This window comes from Camelus bactrianus, chromosome 27 (assembly GCF_048773025.1).
Source record: "Camelus bactrianus isolate YW-2024 breed Bactrian camel chromosome 27, ASM4877302v1, whole genome shotgun sequence".
Taxonomy (NCBI): Eukaryota; Metazoa; Chordata; class Mammalia; order Artiodactyla; family Camelidae; genus Camelus; species Camelus bactrianus.
The window spans coordinates 26,332,968-26,350,240 of NC_133565.1; the positions used below are offsets into that span (position 1 = coordinate 26,332,968).

General features: G+C 49.6%; 1 protein-coding gene across 1 annotated transcript in view; it reads right to left on the reverse strand.

Annotated features, from left to right (window-relative positions):
* FURIN (furin, paired basic amino acid cleaving enzyme) overlaps positions 1-3,693 on the reverse strand; it is a 30,363-nt gene extending 26,670 nt beyond the window's left edge. Inside the window, exon 1 of the mRNA XM_045516737.2 lies at positions 3,569-3,693. The gene's annotated coding sequence lies outside the window, so the exon portion shown is untranslated. The remainder of the gene's footprint in view (positions 1-3,568) is intronic.
* Positions 3,694-17,273: the final 13,580 nt, after the last annotated feature.

Below are 17,273 nucleotides of genomic sequence, written 5' to 3' on the forward strand. Positions count from 1 at the left end.
TGCATTCCTAACTCCTACAGGTGGGGAAACAGAGGCAGAGAGTCACTTGCCCAAGTTCTCTTTCCTGGTGAGGAGTAGAGGCAGGATTCACATCCAGACATTCTGGGTCCAGAGGCTCCATCTTAGCCACTGAGCGAGGCTGACTCTGAGCACTCCAGAAGGCTCAGCCCAGTTTACACGTATGTGCCTGAGTACATCTTTCTTCCTGAGAAGAGGGTTCATTCCTTTCATCAGATTCTCAAAAGGTCCACAACAGGAATGAGACCTCCTTCTTTTTTTTTTATAGAAGATCTCCTTCTTTTGTTTGTTTTTCATCTCACTCATTTTACAGGTAAGCCCCAAGAAGGGAAATTACTTGCCACACTGGTGACCAAGCTGAGAAGGTAACTGGGTCCCCCCTGCAATTCTGTGCCCTTCCTATTGCCCCCTCCCTGTCCCCTCCTCCCAGCCCTCATGGCTCCTCCACCGAAGGCCTGGACCTGTAACCTGCCTATTGGCCTCCCTGCCTATTGTTCTCCACTCTGCACATACTGAGAGGCTCCCCCTCAAGGCCTGCTGTGAAGCTGCCCCACACATGTCAGCTCTATGTGCTAATATTTCCCTGTGTCAACTGTCTTAAGACAGGCCACAGAAATATTTTTGGTCCCATATGGTTTTCTAAAACCTTGCTGCTCCCCAACAGTGGGTGGAGTCCATTTCCCCTCTCCTTGAATGTGAGCAGAACTTTGTGGCTGCTTTGATGAAGAAAACATGGCAGCAATGATGCAGTGTGGCCTCCAAGGCTAGGTCATAAAAGTGATAAGGCCTCCCTCTCTCGACCTTTGACCCCATCTGCCATGTTGTAAGGAAGTCCTGGACACAGCAAAGTTCCAGGACATAGAAGTTCCAGCCAGTGCCCAGCTGTCAATCTCCAGCATTGCTCACCCCGTGGGAGTGCAGGGGCCTTCAGGGTTCCAGCCCTCTGCTTTCAGGTCTTCCAGCTGAGGCCCCAAATGTGATGGAGTAGACAGAAGCTGTCCCCTCTGAGTCCTGCCCAGAATCTGTGACCTAGTAACAGTTGTTTCACTCCCTTGCAGGAGACTACTAAGAGTATGCACTTAGAGCCAGGAGCTGTGGGGAGCTGAGGATGCTTCTGAGTAGGGGAGCCGTGTGATGATGGTGCTGGGTTAAGAAAGCCTCTCGGTCCTTGTGCAGATTGGAGAACAAGAGGCAGGGAGGCCAAGGTTAAGAAAGCCTCTCGGTCCTTGTGCAGATTGGAGAACAAGAGGCAGGGAGGCCAAGGAGAAGGCTACTGCACTGGTCCAGGTCTTTGCGAGGAGGGGCTATAGGACTAGGAGGAGGGGCAGGGGTGGGAGGGCAATAGAAAGGGCACAGAATTGCAGGGGAGGCCCAGTTACTATCTCAGCTTGGTCACCAACATGGCCAGTCATTTCCCTTCTTGGGGCTTACCTTTATTACTTGCAAAATGAGTGAAAAAGACCAACAACAACAACAAAAGGTTGTTTCTCCTATTTCTTTGTGCATAAATTCTCCCCAGTGCTCCAGGCCTAGCCTATGTCTCAGCCCCTCAGGGTCAGCCCCTTCAGGCAGGCTCTCTCTCCTCCCAAAGACTCTGGTTTTGCTCCCATCTCTCACATCTTGCCTTGCATACATGTCCTGCTTGCTGTATCTCATTGATAATTCACTTTTATTTTGCTTCCTTTAATTGCCAGGCTATTTCCACTGCATGACTGTCTCATGCTTTGATGATGTTTCCAGTTTCCCTCCCGGGGCACTCACATGAGAGCTTCTGTAGAGTCTGTACCCAGAGGAGGAAGGGCTGGGTCATGGATATGCTTGCCTTCAACCTGGCAAGATGCCACATCATGCTCCTGCCAAATGGCCTTATCAATCTATTCCTCCACCAGCCATGGGGTCCACATTTGGCAGCATCCTTTTTTTTTTTTTTTTTTTTTTTAAATTTTTGTGAATTTGGTGGGTGAGACATAATATCTCATCGTTGTCTTAATTTACCTTTCTCTGATACCAGCAAGGTAGAGCCTCTTTGCTCATATGATTATTGGCCATATGGATTTCTTTTCCTAGGAGGTATTTGTTCACAACTTCTGCTGAATTTTCTGTTGGGTTGGTTGTCTTTCTTCTTGATTTGCAGAAGTCCTTTATATATTCTGGAAACTAATCTGCTGGTCGTATGTATCGCAAATATCTCTTCCAGATTGTGGCATATCTTTTAATCTTGTTTATGGCATTTTTTGTTGAACTGAAGATGGGAATGTTAATGTCATCAGACTCATTATATTTTCCTTTACAGCTGATGCTTTTTGCACCTAAGATATTCTTCCCCCAAGAAGCACGAGGAGACTTTCCGAGTTGCTGGCGGCATCCTATTTCTTGGCGTGGGTGCAGGGTACAGCGCCGGGTTCACTTTGTGAGATTTTTATGGAGTTGTACATGTAAAATGTGCACTTTAAAAATGCATATTGTAATTAGCAAAAGGTTTATTTAAAAAATAAATCATTCTTTACCCTGAAGTCATAAAAATATTCTAGATTTTCTTCTAAGTGTGTTAAAAATTTTGCTATTCACATGTAAGCCTTGAATCCACCTGGAGTTGTGTGTGTGGTGTTAGTTGGGATCTAATTTTACTTTTTCCATCTGGACCACCACTTGTCCCAACACCATTTATAAAAGAGTCTGTCGTTTCCCCACTGGTTGGTGATGCCTCTCTGTCATGTAGCAAGTTCTCGTTCATGCACAGCTCCGCCTCTGGGCCCTTCTTCTGTTCATTTCATCTCTTTATAGCCTGATGCCAAAGCTAGTCTGCTTAATTTCCTTAAAAAGTTTTAACATTTGGTAGGACCCGATGAAGGACTTGAAGACAGGAAATGGTTGAGCCGGAGTGATGCTGCAACGAGGTCACTCTGATGAGGGGAGGATGGACTTTAGAGGACAAGGCCAAAGGGTCAGGAGTCCAGCTGGTGGCTGCTGCAGCGTCCAAGCCAGAGGTGAGCAGCTTGGCCAAGAAGTGGGCTGACGTTGGATATGTCGTGGAAGTAAAGTGGATGGGGTTTCCTGACGTATCAGAAAAATTGGGGACCAAAGATGACTCCTTGGTTGTTGGCCAAAGTAGCTGGTGGTGCCATTTGCTGAGATAGGAAAGCTGGGGTGAAGGTGACAGGTGGACTTTTAGAAAGTGCCCAATAAATGACTGTCTGGATGAATGAATGAGGGGGTGCAGATGGGGGAGTGAGTGGGGGTGGGGGTGCTGCCCTACTTCCTGCAGCCCTTCCAGAGGATTAAGCACCACCTTCCTTGTCTCACACCATCAGTTGTTTCAGCACATGTGTGTCATTTCCCCCAAGCAGGACCGTCATTGTTGGGGGGGAGGGACATCTTCCCTGCCCGTGCGCTGGTACCTCCCCACCCCGACCCTGGCTCAGCGCAGGGCCCCCCAGATTCTTGGCTGCAGGACACTGGCCCATGGCAGGCTTCCAGTCCCAAGGAGGCCCAAGGCACCTGGGGAGACAGAGCAGGCCCCTGAGGCTGCAGGTCCCGCTTTGTTACTCACCTCCCTCCTCAGTTTAGGAAGTGGCCTGGATGAGTCTCCATGTCATTTTAGGGGAGCTCTGTGCTGTTTGCCAGATGAAGGAAGGAGCTGTTGGTCTCACTGGACGTGAAGGAGGCGCCGCCGCAGTGGAGAAGCTTCCAGCCTCGGAGGCCCTGCTTGTGGGTGGGGCCTCAGACCGGGGCAGTTTTTGCTGTTTACAGCTTACTGCTGCCTCGTCATCCCCAGCTGTTATAAAAACACCTTTTGTCTGGTGGACGTGGAAAATTGCATCTGAGCACTCCAGCTGAGTCATTTCTCCGAGCAGGCCTTCAGCTGGGGCAGGGATTCTGGCCGGGCGGGGCCTTGCGTGGGTCTGTGTTGATCCTGCGGGCGGCTCCGGTGGCCTGGCCAGCCCACTCAAGCCCCAGTGCGCAGGCATCGCTCATTCATTCATTGAATCAAGATCGATTTTAAGCCCTTTCTCTGTGTTAAGAGTAAAGCCCTGGGGGGGCTCAGTGGTTGAGCGCCTGCTCATGCATCTGGGAGCCCTTGGCCGGCAGCTCCACCCATCCCACCACCGTAACCCTGGCCAGGAGTGACCTTCAGACTGGGGCCCAGCATGACTCTTGGCAGGAAGGGGGAAGGGAAGAAGGGAGGAGGGAGGAGAGCGGAAGAGGCGAAACCAGTCTTTATTAAGCAGCTACTCCATGCCAAGCCCTGAGCTACGCTTGTTCTTAGGGCCTCATGCCTGGTCCAAGAATGCTGGCCACTTAGGCTGCAAGGCCCTGGGCCAGTGACTTCAGCTCCTAAGTGTTCTACCCTCATCTGCCTTGTCTTCCTCATCTGACCTCAAGCTTGTGAGGATCAAGTGAGATGATGCAAAAATACAGTCAATAATGATCCTTCATGTTTTTATAACTAATAATGACATGGTTCACATTTATTGAGTACATCCTGCACCAGGCTCTACACTAAGTGTCTTCCTCACACTAACTCATTTAATCCCCCACCCCCCAGCAACTTTGAGGCGAGTTCTGTTTTTAGCCCCATTTTATAGAGAAAAAAAATCAAGGCGCAGCGACATTAACTTGCCCAAGACCATGGGAACACTAATGCTGGAGCCAGAGTGCTCCGCAGGTGATAATCACTTATATGTTATGAAGTACATCAGGCCGGTTGGATTAAATTGGTGTTTCTCAGTGTAAATTCTCCAGAACCCTCGCCTTTGCTCCATCAAAAAAAAAATTTGCCTTACCATCAGATAAGCATGGAAAATGCTGGAACATGGCAATCTCCTCCTGGAGAGATTCATAGGGCACTCTGATATATCAAAGGCTCTTAGACGTGCTGCGATTAAAAGGGAAAAAACGAAGAACCTGTTTATGTTTAACCCAGCATTTCCAAGCTTGTTTGCTCTGAGAGCCTTATTTCTGAGACGCCCTTGGTGAGATCAAGCTGGAAACGTGTGCATTTTCAGGAGGCACTGCTGCCCTTCATTACAGGTCCTTTAGTGTCTCATTCTTGTGTTCTCTCATTCATTCATTCAACAGATGTCTCTTGAGTTCTCACAGGTGCAATGAGAGAGAAGACGCGACTTCTGTTTTAAGAATCTCATGAGTCTGATGGAGGAGACAGAACTGTGTGATCAGAAGTTCAAGGGACCAGGGGAGCTGAGTGGATGGCACCTACCCCGCCCCCTACCCCATCTTGGAGCCCCTACATTGTCTCTGAGGTCCTGGGGGAGGCGTGACCTCAGCAGGCCGGGTGAAGGACTTTGGTGGCCAGGGGTGTAGGCAAATCTTTGTACATCAGTGGAAAATCTCTGCATTAACTCAAATTTTCAGGACACCCCTGGGATTATCGGGTTCCATTCTATGAAGGCTATTTTACAACCCTGCAAAGCATAGGTAACCGATAGTAATGCAAACTAATTCTTGTCTATCCTGCAGATTCTGCACTGACCTTTAGAACAGACTGACTTCCCCTGCTCAGTTTTGTCTCTGTTTCCTCATTCGTTTCCATATTCCCATCAAGAAATGTGTCTGTTCTTCACATTCTCTTTTGATCTGGTTACATCTCCCAGTTCCCTCATCAATTGAGGGGTATAATAAACTCTTTAACACATGATCATTTTTATATATGTGTGACAGTCATGATTTTACCTCTTTTTAAAAGAATGGTAGCAAGTGGCTCCCCGGGCAGAGGGACATGTGGGCAAAGGCCCAGAGGCTTGCTCTTAGCACTTGGCATTGAGCAGCAGGCGGCCTGACCCCATCCTCAGCTGAGCAGACAGCATCAGGAGCCACTGAAGGAGGCTGGCTTTTCAGCCCCCACTCATGAAGGGTGGAGGCAGCTGGAGTAAAATGAAAACACACTAGTGACAGGCATCGATGTGCACAGAAACGAGGGACTGCTAGGCTCGCTGGTGCCTCCTGATCAGTGTGTCTGCAGGGAAGCAGAGCGCACTTCTGCAGTGGGGTCCATCGCATCTCTGACACTGCGGTTAAGCAGTCTTTCCTCACCGGTGGTTGGGGAGAAGACCACGGGCTCGGCTGCTTTGTTCAATGAGCCCGCTCTGCACACAAACATAGGCAAAACTCACCAAAAACAGGAGTGAGTGGGCACACGTGAAGCCTTGTGTCTGAAACCAGGCAGATTCCTCAAATGCTTGTTGAATCACCAATCCTAGGCACAAGAGCCCTTAAGTTAATTAGCTAAAAATTCCTAAAGCGCACAAAAGAAGGCGAGAGAAGCTGGACTCTCCGTCTAGGATCGTTATATGATACGTGCACCATTTGAGGGAAACTGGCTTGGCTCCTCCTGCCTCACCCCCAGTGGCCTCAGGTCTGGGGGGAGGACTCTTCATTTCTCTTCCTTCTCCCTCTTGTGGGCTTGTTGCTGGTAACTCTGGCCGGAGTGCTTGTGTCATCCTCAAGGACCAAGGACCGAGGACTGGCCCTGCTTGGGGGCCGTGGGCCAGGCATGGCTTTGTTCCCGCTACCTGCCTGGGTGGCACTGTCAGGGTCTTCGGTGGGACGCAGCCTGGGCATCTACGACATGGTGCTGGGCGCCAGGCCAGCGCCGATGAACCTGACCCACTCTGCTAGCACAGAGCTCACTACCATGCGGAAGGGTCAGGGCTGTGGGCACAGGGGAGACCCCACTGGATGTTCCCGCATCACTAGGGGACGCCATGTAGGCAGCTGAGGGGCAGAGCTAGCAAAGGGGAAGGAAACGGCCATTCTGTCTCAGGATCCGCCCAGACTGGATTCTGAGCTCACACAGGTGCTCTGGAGGGACTCCTAGGAACACAGGGGATGGAGCTGAGACCAGTTTCCCTGGGACTGGGTGGGCCACTCCCTGAACCCCTCTGGAGGCCTTCTGAGGGGTGGGACTGCTAGTCCCCTTTTTTCCTGGCAGGTGGCCCAGCAGGAACCCCTTTGCTCCCTGAGCTCTGCTTCCTAGTTTGATTTGCATAACAATCTGCCCAGACCAGCTTTGTACCTTGTGCACCCAGGGCTGGAGCCCAGCATTGCCCTCTGGCCAAAAAAACCCAACCGACCAAACAAATAAATCTCTGGCGTAAGGAAAGGCCATTTTTGTTCCAATGTAGTCTTTCTGAGAGTCCTTGGAGACTGGCTGATTCTTGGGGACTGGCTGGCTCTGGAGTGAGCTTGGGTCTGTCCCAGGTGAGGGGCCCTCCTGGAAACTGTGCCCTCCTGGCGTGAGGCCCAGCGTCCTGTCTATGGGGCCTGCCAGAGCCCTTGGAGTATTTATCCTAGACACACACACACACACACACACACACACACACACACACACACAGGCACTAGAGGGATGTAAGACAAGGGGAGTCATCACAGCTCTGCTTGTCTTAGCAAGACTAGAAATAACCTGCATGTCCAACAGTGAGGGAGGGGATCCGGGATTCTGGGCGTCCCTTCAGCGCAGGGCTGTAAGGGAAAAAGAATGAGGTTTCTTGGATGGGGCTGAGAGAGGAGGGGCAGCTCTTGTGCCCCCATGTAGGCTCTGTGCCCATCCCTCAGAGTGGCCACAAACGTCTTAGCCAAGGCGCCTGTGTCCCTCAGAGCCCCCTCTCCCCTGCAGCCTCACTCAGCACCCCTGCATTGCGCTGCTCTGTCCCTGCTAGGCCCTGGGGCTGGGCAGAAGTGAGGTGGAAGATGTCAGAGCCTGCCAATCCCAGCCGTGTGTCCTTCAGCAACCCATTCAGTTCTCTTTGCCTCAGTCTTCTCATCCATGAAATGGGGACATTTTGCCCACCTTGCTGCTGAAATGAGCACCTAATACACAGAATAGGTGTCTAATAAGGGTGAATGTGACTTAAATTTTGTCCACTGGGAACTGTGGGAGTGCAGCCCAGAGGCCAGACTGGGGTCAGACTGGCGGGTGAGCCATGGGCTCTGGCCTGGCCTGTCACGCGCTCTGTGTGCGTGTTGGGGGTGCTGAGCCAGCTCCCCAGCACCCCCCCCCCCAGCAGACTGAGGGGAAGAGTTCATGCCACTATTTCCTGAGGGAGGAGGAGGCACATCAGGCGACACAGGGTGACAGTCCCAGCCTTCACCCCCGCCCCCTGCCTGCCCGGAGATTCACCCAGCACCGTCGGGGTGGGGGTGACCTCAGTTCACCCACCTGTGCTGGGGGCTTGCCCTGGAGCTGTATTTGCTCAGTGAGCTCGCTGTGTGAAGAGAGAAAATGATTCGAGGGAAATTCTGCAGGAGCTGGTGGACACGGTTGGGTGAGGCTCCCCAGGGCTCTGAGTGGGCGCGGGGGCTGCGCTGTGAGAGGTGAGGGGTCTGAGGAGGAAGTTCCCACTGGGTCTGGAGGCCCTTGTTTCCAGTTAGACTCTTTATTGCTTTTCTCCCCTTACTGACTTAATGATTTCCCCTTTCACCCTCCCCTCCTCCTTTAAGCTCATATCTCATTGTTATTCTTTTAACAAACCTTAAAATAAAAATGCAGATTATCTTTTTTATTCCTCTCAAGGATCCCATGAGGAAGACTTTACCATGTCCTTATTTTTCAGATGAGGGAAAGTCAGAGAGGACAAGGGACCTGGCTGAGATCACCCCACTGGTAAGAGACCAGGGCCCAGTCTCACCCACGTGTCTTGCTGTCTCTTTGACACCAGGCTCTGGCTCCCCCGGGGCCACAGGGCTGAGCAGAGCCAGACTGGCCAATGGGGGGCTCACAGCCCACAGCCAGGGGCAGCCCACAACACTGTGGGGTTGAGAGGGGTCAGGGAGGCTTCCAGAGGAGGGGCCTTGGGATCTGGTGGTGAGGGAAGAAGGGCAGGAAAGGGATTCATGGAGGGAAAAGCATGTGCAAAGGCTGGATGGGATGGGAAAGGGGAACTCAGGTAGTGTGGCTGGAGTTAGGGTGTGAATGAAGACGGTGGGGTCAGGGTTCCACTCAAGAGGTGGGAGTGGGAGGTGAGGGTAGTGAAGTCAGATGGGCTTGGGCACCTCCTAGGGAGGACAGCCGTGGCCATGTATGTCCCAGACACTTCTCAAGGCTGCCTGGGTCCAGTGCCCACTAGAATGAGTATCTGTGTCACAGGCTTAGGAGCCTAGGACAGGGACAGGGACAGGAAACTCTGGCTGGAGGCTCAGAAAACAAGCTCGTTGGTTCTTCCAGTGGAGAGGGGCCGAAGACCCTGGGACCAGCTCCTCTCCCGCTTTTTCCAGGATTCAGCTGCTGGGGTTGGGATCTGCCAAAACACTGGTCCTTGGGTTGTCTTCCTAAAAACCTTATTTACAGTAAAGTGTTAATGACTCATACAGCTTAAAATGTAGTATTTCTCAACTCTGGCTGTTCAGAAGAATCATCTGAGGTGTGTGTGAAGGTAATAACCATTGTTTTTCTAAAAATGATACATACTCACTCTTAGACAAAACAAGTAACACAGAAAAGTACAAAGAAGGAAGCAATAATTCCCTCCATTAGAATGCCGGCTTCCCGAGCATGGGCTTTTTTCTTCATTTCCTTTTGGTTTCTTTTTTTTCCTTTTTCGGGGGTGGGGTGGTAATTAGGTTCATTTATTTACTTACTAATTTTAATGGAGGTACTGGGGTCTGAACCTCCTGCATGCTAAACAGGTGCTCTACCACTAAGCTATCCCATCCCCGCTTCTGAGCGCAGGATTTTTATTTGTTCTGTTCCCTGTATTCCCAGCACCTAGAACTTCCTGGCACAGAGTAGATGCTTATTAAAGCCCACCACCCCTGTTAACATTTGGTGACTGTCCTCTATACACAGAGAACTTTGAACAGACAAAGAGGTATAGGTAGAGAGAAAAGTAAATAGATGGAAATAATTTTAAAACATGAGATTGTACCACACCTGCTATATTTAAGCTTAAAGTATTTAATTTTAATTGAGTTTAGCAGAAAGAAAATGAAGAAATTGCTGAATCTTAAATAAATTTTTACTTTCCACAGAGATATTGGTTTATAACGAATTTCTCTAACAGTAAAGAAAAAGATTATGAAACTCATTAAGAGATTGGAGTCTTGGGGAAGAAGAATAAACCCTTCACTTCGGGCAGGCTCAGTTTTTCTTGTGATGAAAAAAGTGATCACTTCCTCTGCATCCTCCCTCCCCACGCTCCAAAGCTCCTGATTTTGATGCTAATATTTTCACTTTGTCAAGGTTTATAATAATTATACCCTGTTCGGCAACCATAGTTCTCCTGGTATTTTGTCTTAGTCCTGTACGTAAATATATTCTGTTCCATTTTTTTAAGAACATTGTGTCCCTGAGTTTTGTGTTTGGAGTTCTCTCTCCACTGTATCAGGAAAAATTGTGAAAGACTTTGAAATGGACCACCATCACCACCACCAAAGACCGGTGGGTGTCCAGTACTTAGGGACTTGTGCCTTTCATCCATGTCTTTGAGCAAATCTAACTTGTAGGAAACCTATAGCAATGCAAATGAGTCTTGTCCATCCGAAATGCAAATAGATTTTGTCCAGTGGAATGTAATCGATTGTTACCTGTGGCAACTGATCAGTTTTGCACATATCTGTAAATTCATTTCGGTATTTCTTGTCTGATGATATATGTGTATGTTGTTCCAATTTTCTTTTGAACCAGTTGGGAAATATTGCTGTTCCCTAATGACTTCATGAGTTAAACAAAAATTCTGACATGTGTTCAGTTTATATCATATGAGAGTCATGATTTTACCTTTGAAAACGCAGACACTTTTCGTTTTCATTGCTGAGTAGTTTTTTTTTCCTTCCAAAAAAGGCCTAAAAGTGCTATTTTCCCCGACCTTTTCTGTGTTGTCTATGAATCTGGACAACCTCGCTGGGTGAAATATTCTTGATTTCCCCCTTTTCATACCACTTTGAGCACTCAGCTCCCTTGTCTTCTGGTCTTGAATGTTGCTGTGGAAAATTTTGAGGCCGTCGACCAAAAAGGCTACAAATAGGAAAAGAGTTTATTCGGGGTCTTAAGAATTGTAACTTCTTAAATTCTTTTTTTTGGGGGGGGCAGGTAATTAGGTTTATTATTACTATTTTTTTAATATATCATATTGTTTATTTAAAATCTAAGAAGTTTGAATAAAAATTAATCTTCATAATTGCTTCCAATATAAAAAATGATTGAAACAGATGATAATGCAACCAAAAGGAAATGGATATCATAAAAACTGCCTGATTAACTAAATCAATAAAAAAATGAAAGTATTATCCTGTGTTGGTTACATTATATTTCAAACTATTCAAATCGGAGTACATTCTAGCTATGAGTTAAGTTCAGGAAAAATTGACAATGAGAGTCACCTCCTACACAAAGAAATATACTTCTTTGTGTATTATTACTATTTTTTAATGAAGGCACTAGGGATTGAACCCAGGATCTCGTGCATGCTAAGCATGCACTGTACCACTGAGCTATACCCTCCCTCCCTGGGGTCTTAAGAATTGTAAATCAGGAGACACAGACTTGGGTAAAACCAAAAGAGACTTCAGGGAAGAGAAAGAGTCAGGGGCTTGTTAAGGCAAAAGGCATGAGGTTGTATGCTGACACAAGAAAGGGAACATTTGCCTTTAAGGGATAGGCTGTCATGAGTTATTTTCGATAAGGGTCCAGTAAGCATCTGGAGTTTCTGAAACATTGGGTAGATGTCCTAGATGTCTGTGTTAAGATGGTAAGTGCTCAAAAGGTCAGATTCCATGTGGGCTGAGGTGTACAGAAGTCATACTTCCTCGGTGGCCTCCAGGCTCCATTTTAGAGAGCTCCCTTAGAGACACCGACTCCATTTTGATTTTCCTCTCGCAAGGCCAGATTGCTTTTCTTCTCCCCCTTATTGTTGATTTGGTGCTTCCTCCTGGGTGCCTGAAGGGTTGTGTTCCAGATGTCCATCAGTCTGAATCCCTCTCGTGCCCTCTTAATCTGTGCAGTCGGTTCCCCCTTCGTTTCAAGGAGAGTTTCTCTGTTTAAAAACAATTTCTTTGCGAGGGAGGTAATTAAGTTATTTACTTACTTATTTATTTTAATGGAGGTACTGGGGATTTGAAGCCAGGACCTCTTGCATGCTAAGCATGTGCTTTCCCGCTGAGATCTACCCTCCTCCTAGGAAGAGTTTCTCTAAACATTCTTTTACTTTAGTTGTGGGATAATCGACTTCAGGGACTCAAATCATCTTAGGTTGGAAGGTCTGGGTTCCATGAGGATTGTCTTCTAACTCTTTGAATTTATGTGTCCTCTTTCTCTGAATTCGTTGTGGTTAGTTCAAGTTTCTCTCCGTGCTATGAATTTGCTTTTCAGGAGAGAGCCCTGCATTGTAACTCTGTGTTTAGATGTGTGAAGGTCCGTGTGCAGCCTCCCATCTTCAAGCTCTTTTTGCATTTCTCAATGCTATATTTTTTAAAAGTTTGTTTATTTTTAATTTTCTTTTTTGTTGTTGAAGGGGGATTAAAAGTTTGTTTATTTTTAATTTTCTTTTTTGTTGTTGAAGGGGGAGGTAATCAGATTTATTTGCTTATTTTTAGAGGAGGTACTGGGGATTGAACCCAGGACCTCATGCATGCTGAGCATGTGCTCTACCACTTAAGCCAGACCCTCCCCCCCAGTGCTATTTTTCAATCATCTCTCCTTTGTGCTCTTTTTATCTTCGATTCATATTCTCATTAACTTTTCTCTCTCCTCAAGCTATTAGTTTCAGGGAAGCTGCCTTTGATCCTCGGCCTCATCCCCTTCCAGCCGTGCCCTCGTGATTTCCTTCCCCTGCCTGGCAGTTGGCGGGGTGGCCTTGCGAGTTCTTTTCATCTTGCTCAGTTGACTTGAGCATCTCCTGCAGACCCTCTACTCGTTCTCACACAGGAACCAGGCTGCAGTCCCAGAGAAGGACAGTCCCCGAGAAAGACTGCTTTTCTGGTGCCCAAATGTGCAGGGGTGGGGGAGGACCCCCCCAACATTGCTGGGGGCACGGGTCTTCTGTTTTCTGCCATCCCTTCCATGCCCTGCGCCCGGGCCCCCTCTGCCCCACCAGGTGTGGGTACTCCTCCACATCCCAGGCAGCCCGGGGTCCGTGAGGGCGGAGGGCCCTGGAGGCCGTTGCAGTGGAGGTTGTCTTCTTCACATGTTGGCCCATTCTCTTCATAAACAATTTGTCATTGTTACTCATTTTGTCAGGTTTTGGGGCAGGAGAGTCTGTGTTCTCCCCTCACTCTGCCTTCTAAAGTCTCAATGCCTCTCCTAGGTAGGCCCCTACAAATGCAATTCTCCAGGTCCTGCCTACCCAGAGGCCCAGAGGCTCTGATTCCACCCTCCCCACCCCAAGTGATGTGGGTGTACAGGCCAGGGTTGAGGACTGATGGGTCATCTACCAGGGCCATTTGCATTTTTATCAATTTAAAAGAATGTGGCTCTGATTATGTAAAATCACATGGCAAAGAACACTTCACAGTTTTGGAATGTCCTCATGGGTAAACAAATTGGATCATTCATTCTTTTGGTGCAGCCTCAGAGGCCCAGAGAGGGGAAGTGATTGCCCAAGGTCACACAGCAAGTCAGCAACATGTTTGAAGGTTGGAAGAGATAAATTTGAAGAATTGGCAGTGCCAACCTCAGATCTGGGCCCTGGGGATGGGGGTAGCCCACCTCCATGGGCTGGAAGGTTTTTGCCTGTGGCTGGAGCCCCCTTCCCATCTGGCAGAGAGGATATGGTTGTGGCCCTTGCCCTGGGGAACTCTGGCCAGGAGGGAAACTGGCTGTCCTAACCCACTCAGGAGGAGTGACCCCACCTCCCCTCGAACCTGCCACACCCCATTCACTCACAGCTCCGCGGCTGTGTTAGGAGCCCAGGGCCTGGTGAGGAAGCTGCCTCAGAAGAAGTGGGGTCAGCACTGGGGAGGGGTGGGGTCAGGCCTCTCTGGGAGGGTCTCCCTTCTTCCCCGGGAAGGGGCTGCTGGAGCAGTTGGGGCCACGACAGGGCAGTACAACTTGACCCTCCCTGGAGAGGACGGGCCAGGACCCTCAGGGCAGCTGGGCAGAGCCGCTCAGAGTGTCTGCCCCTGGCCTGTTCTCCTCCTGCCCCACCGACCTGGTGACATCAGGCAGCCTGAGGGGACTCCTGGGCCCTCAGGGAATGATAGGACCCTCTCAGCCTGTGGTGATAGTTGGTTCCTGCAGAAGCACAGGCCCTCTGTATTGGGGCTACTGAGCTCAAAACAGTTCCATTCCACCAGGAAACAAGCAATACTTCATTGGAGTATTTTTGTAAGGAGATGGGGAAAAGGCATCTCTTTGTTCACCATAATAAAGCTGCAATTTAATGTCCCTCTGGGCATTTCTGATCTTTCCCTGCTAAATTCTCCCACCCCATGTGTTCTGGAGTCCCTTCTGTGGCCAGCCTGGCCCTGTATTTGCACTGCACTCACCAACACAGCGGGGCTGACGGCGCCTCCGAGTGTGTCCCAGGGTGTGTGTGAATCACAATGTGGCTGCGCCACTCTGGAAAGTACAGGAAGTGACGCTGTGCCAGGGTCATCCTGACCCCATGAGCTCCAGGAGCACCCAGGGAGGAGTGGACAACTCAGGAGTCAAACTCAGGCCGCCCAGGCCCCAGCGGCTGCTGAAGCCAACCGTGAACACATCCCCGCATCGACGGGCTTCTGGGCTCTTGACAGCAACCTCCCAGAGGAGACAGGTCATGTGGCCACGTCTGTCCCACAGGGTCTTGTTTTTCAGATGAGGAAGCAAGGCCAAGGAAAGCTCAGGGCTCCTGCAGCTGAGATGCCCCAGAGCCTGGACTCACCCCATTCTGCAACTCCTTCGGCTATTCTAGTCTGAGCTGCAACATGGACACCTCTCCACACCCTGCTGAACACGTGGCTTACTTGGTCTGTGATGGGGCATCTCCACTCACTCTTCCCCAAGGCTTTTCTCCCTAGAGATTGAGGGCAGCTTGTCATTAGCACTAATTGTTTTCAGGCATTTTTACCTAGGGTTTTACACTTCCTAATTTGCTCTCACCACCTTACAGTGTTGAGTCCTCTCCTCACTTTGGAGAAGGCCTGGCTCTCAGGGGAGGTGGTGCAGAGCTGAGCTCCTCCCATCTTTGTAGCGAGTCTTCGTTTCAGAGAGCCCCTTGTGTTCCTGGGTGGGGCTGTACTGTCCAGGGAACGTTTTGTGGCCTTCTTCAGCCTCTCTGAGGAAGGGTCTCTTAACCTTTCAGGGGTGCTGGCCCCTTTGACCGTCTGATGAAAGTCGTGGCCAGACTTTTCCCAGAAAACTGCACAGACATATAAAAATAGTAATATAATGTAGGGGTTTATATGCCCTCAGACATCTATCCCTGGAACTTCCAGGGGTTCCTAGAGTCTGGATTGATACCTCCTATGTTAGGAGATGCTCTCTGCCAATCTTCAGAACCCAGAATCTGGATGCTTATGATGCTTGGAGAACTGGATGTAACCATCCCTGGAGGCTTCTTTTTTAAGTGGGCAATTTCATAAAAGGATCAGGTTGAGAATGGCTGAGCCCACTGAGTGAGAACTACGTCCAGTTTATTTGCCAGTCAACTTCTGCACATATCTATACAACAGACAACACACACACAGACTGGGCCTACTCTACAGTAACAATAATTCATGGTCAGTGAGTGCCAGGCATCATCTCGTTAAGTCCTTGTAACAGTCAGTCCCATAGGGTTATGCTATTATGATCAGTCTGAGGCTCAGGAAGTTAAGTAACTTACTCAAGGTCACACAATAAATTGACCCAATTGACCTTTAACCTCAAGCACTCTGACTCCAGAGCCATTTGATAGTCTTCCTTCCTGTGAACTGGTGATAAACTCTGAGCTGGGGGTGGGTGGGCACCTGGCCCCATCCTGTTCTGAGACTTGACTTTAGATGCTGCAGGGTCGAGGCAAAGAGAGCCGGCTCTAAGTGGACGCTGGAATGACGGTTTTCTGGAAAGCCTCTGTAGCACATGGGCCCCTATCTCGAGAGCTGACAGACTGTATCACGAAGTGGCATTTGCCTGGCGTGGCAGGGAGACAGAACTCCTTCCTCAGGCAAATTTGGGTGGTAATGTGACCCCATTTGACTCCCCCAGGCTGGCAAGGCCTGGGAAATGTCAGCTTACACTCTTTCCACCGCCTTTAAGGTTTCCTTTGCCTCTAGTGCCCTTTGCAAAGTGCCTGCGGGAAACGGCGCTCCTGCTTCAGCTTCCCGGTTGCCGAGTCTCTTTAAGGCGGCTAGACCTGTGAGACCCCCTCCTGAAAGTGGCTCTCCCTGAGCAAGGCTGTTCCACTTGTATATTTCTAAACAGCCTCTGGATGGTTCCGACCCACCCACCTGCCTGGCCAACATTGCGGGGAAACAAAGATAAGGATGCTTTGCCCAAAGCTAAATTCCCAACAGCTGAGGTTCGAGTTCACCCTGTGGGCTGACCCCTGGTGCCCTTTCCCCTGCCCGAGGCCAGTGGGCCCAGGGTGGCTGGCAGCCTCAGCGTCACTAGGGAGCTTGTTAGAGGTGCAGACCCTCAGGCCCCAGCCCGGATCTGGATCAGAAATTGTTTTAACTAGCCCTCCAGTGATGCTGAAGCTTTGAGAACCACCGCCCTAGGCTGCTGCCTTCTCAGCTGGGATCTGAAGCTCTGCATAGGCAGCAGTGACTGAAGTTTGAATTCCAAGACTTCCGCACATCTTGGTCCTCCCCACGTGAGCGAACTCCAGATACCAAGGCCAGAATAGGGAGCTGGACACTCACCAGTGGTTAGTGTACCAGTGGTACTAATCTTAGCCCACGGTAAACAAGACGTCTCCAAATCAATACATGGGGAAATTGACTAGCTTTCTGAGAATGAATAAAACACTAATAACCAAAACATCAGTCACACGTAAAATAGGAAATCTAAGTGAATACTGAGGCCAACTGGAAGGCAGCTTTCACTCGTCTTGGTGAAGCCAGCAGAAGCGGTGAGGGAGGAGCCTCCAGTAGGCCGTCTGCCGCCCTGCTCCACAGGTCTGGCAGTGCCAACTGGGCTGCAAGATTCTAAGCTCCAGCAGGCCTCAAGCCCCTGGCCCCAGCCTCCTGTCTTATCCTCTCATGGGGAGGGCGGTCTAGGCAGATGCCTTCACAGTGGCCTCTTCCTCCACCCATCCAACAAATGTTATTAGGCACCTGCCGTGCGCCGGGTCCTCCTGGCCAGAACCCCGCTGTGGGGCAAAGCACAGACCCAAGCTAAG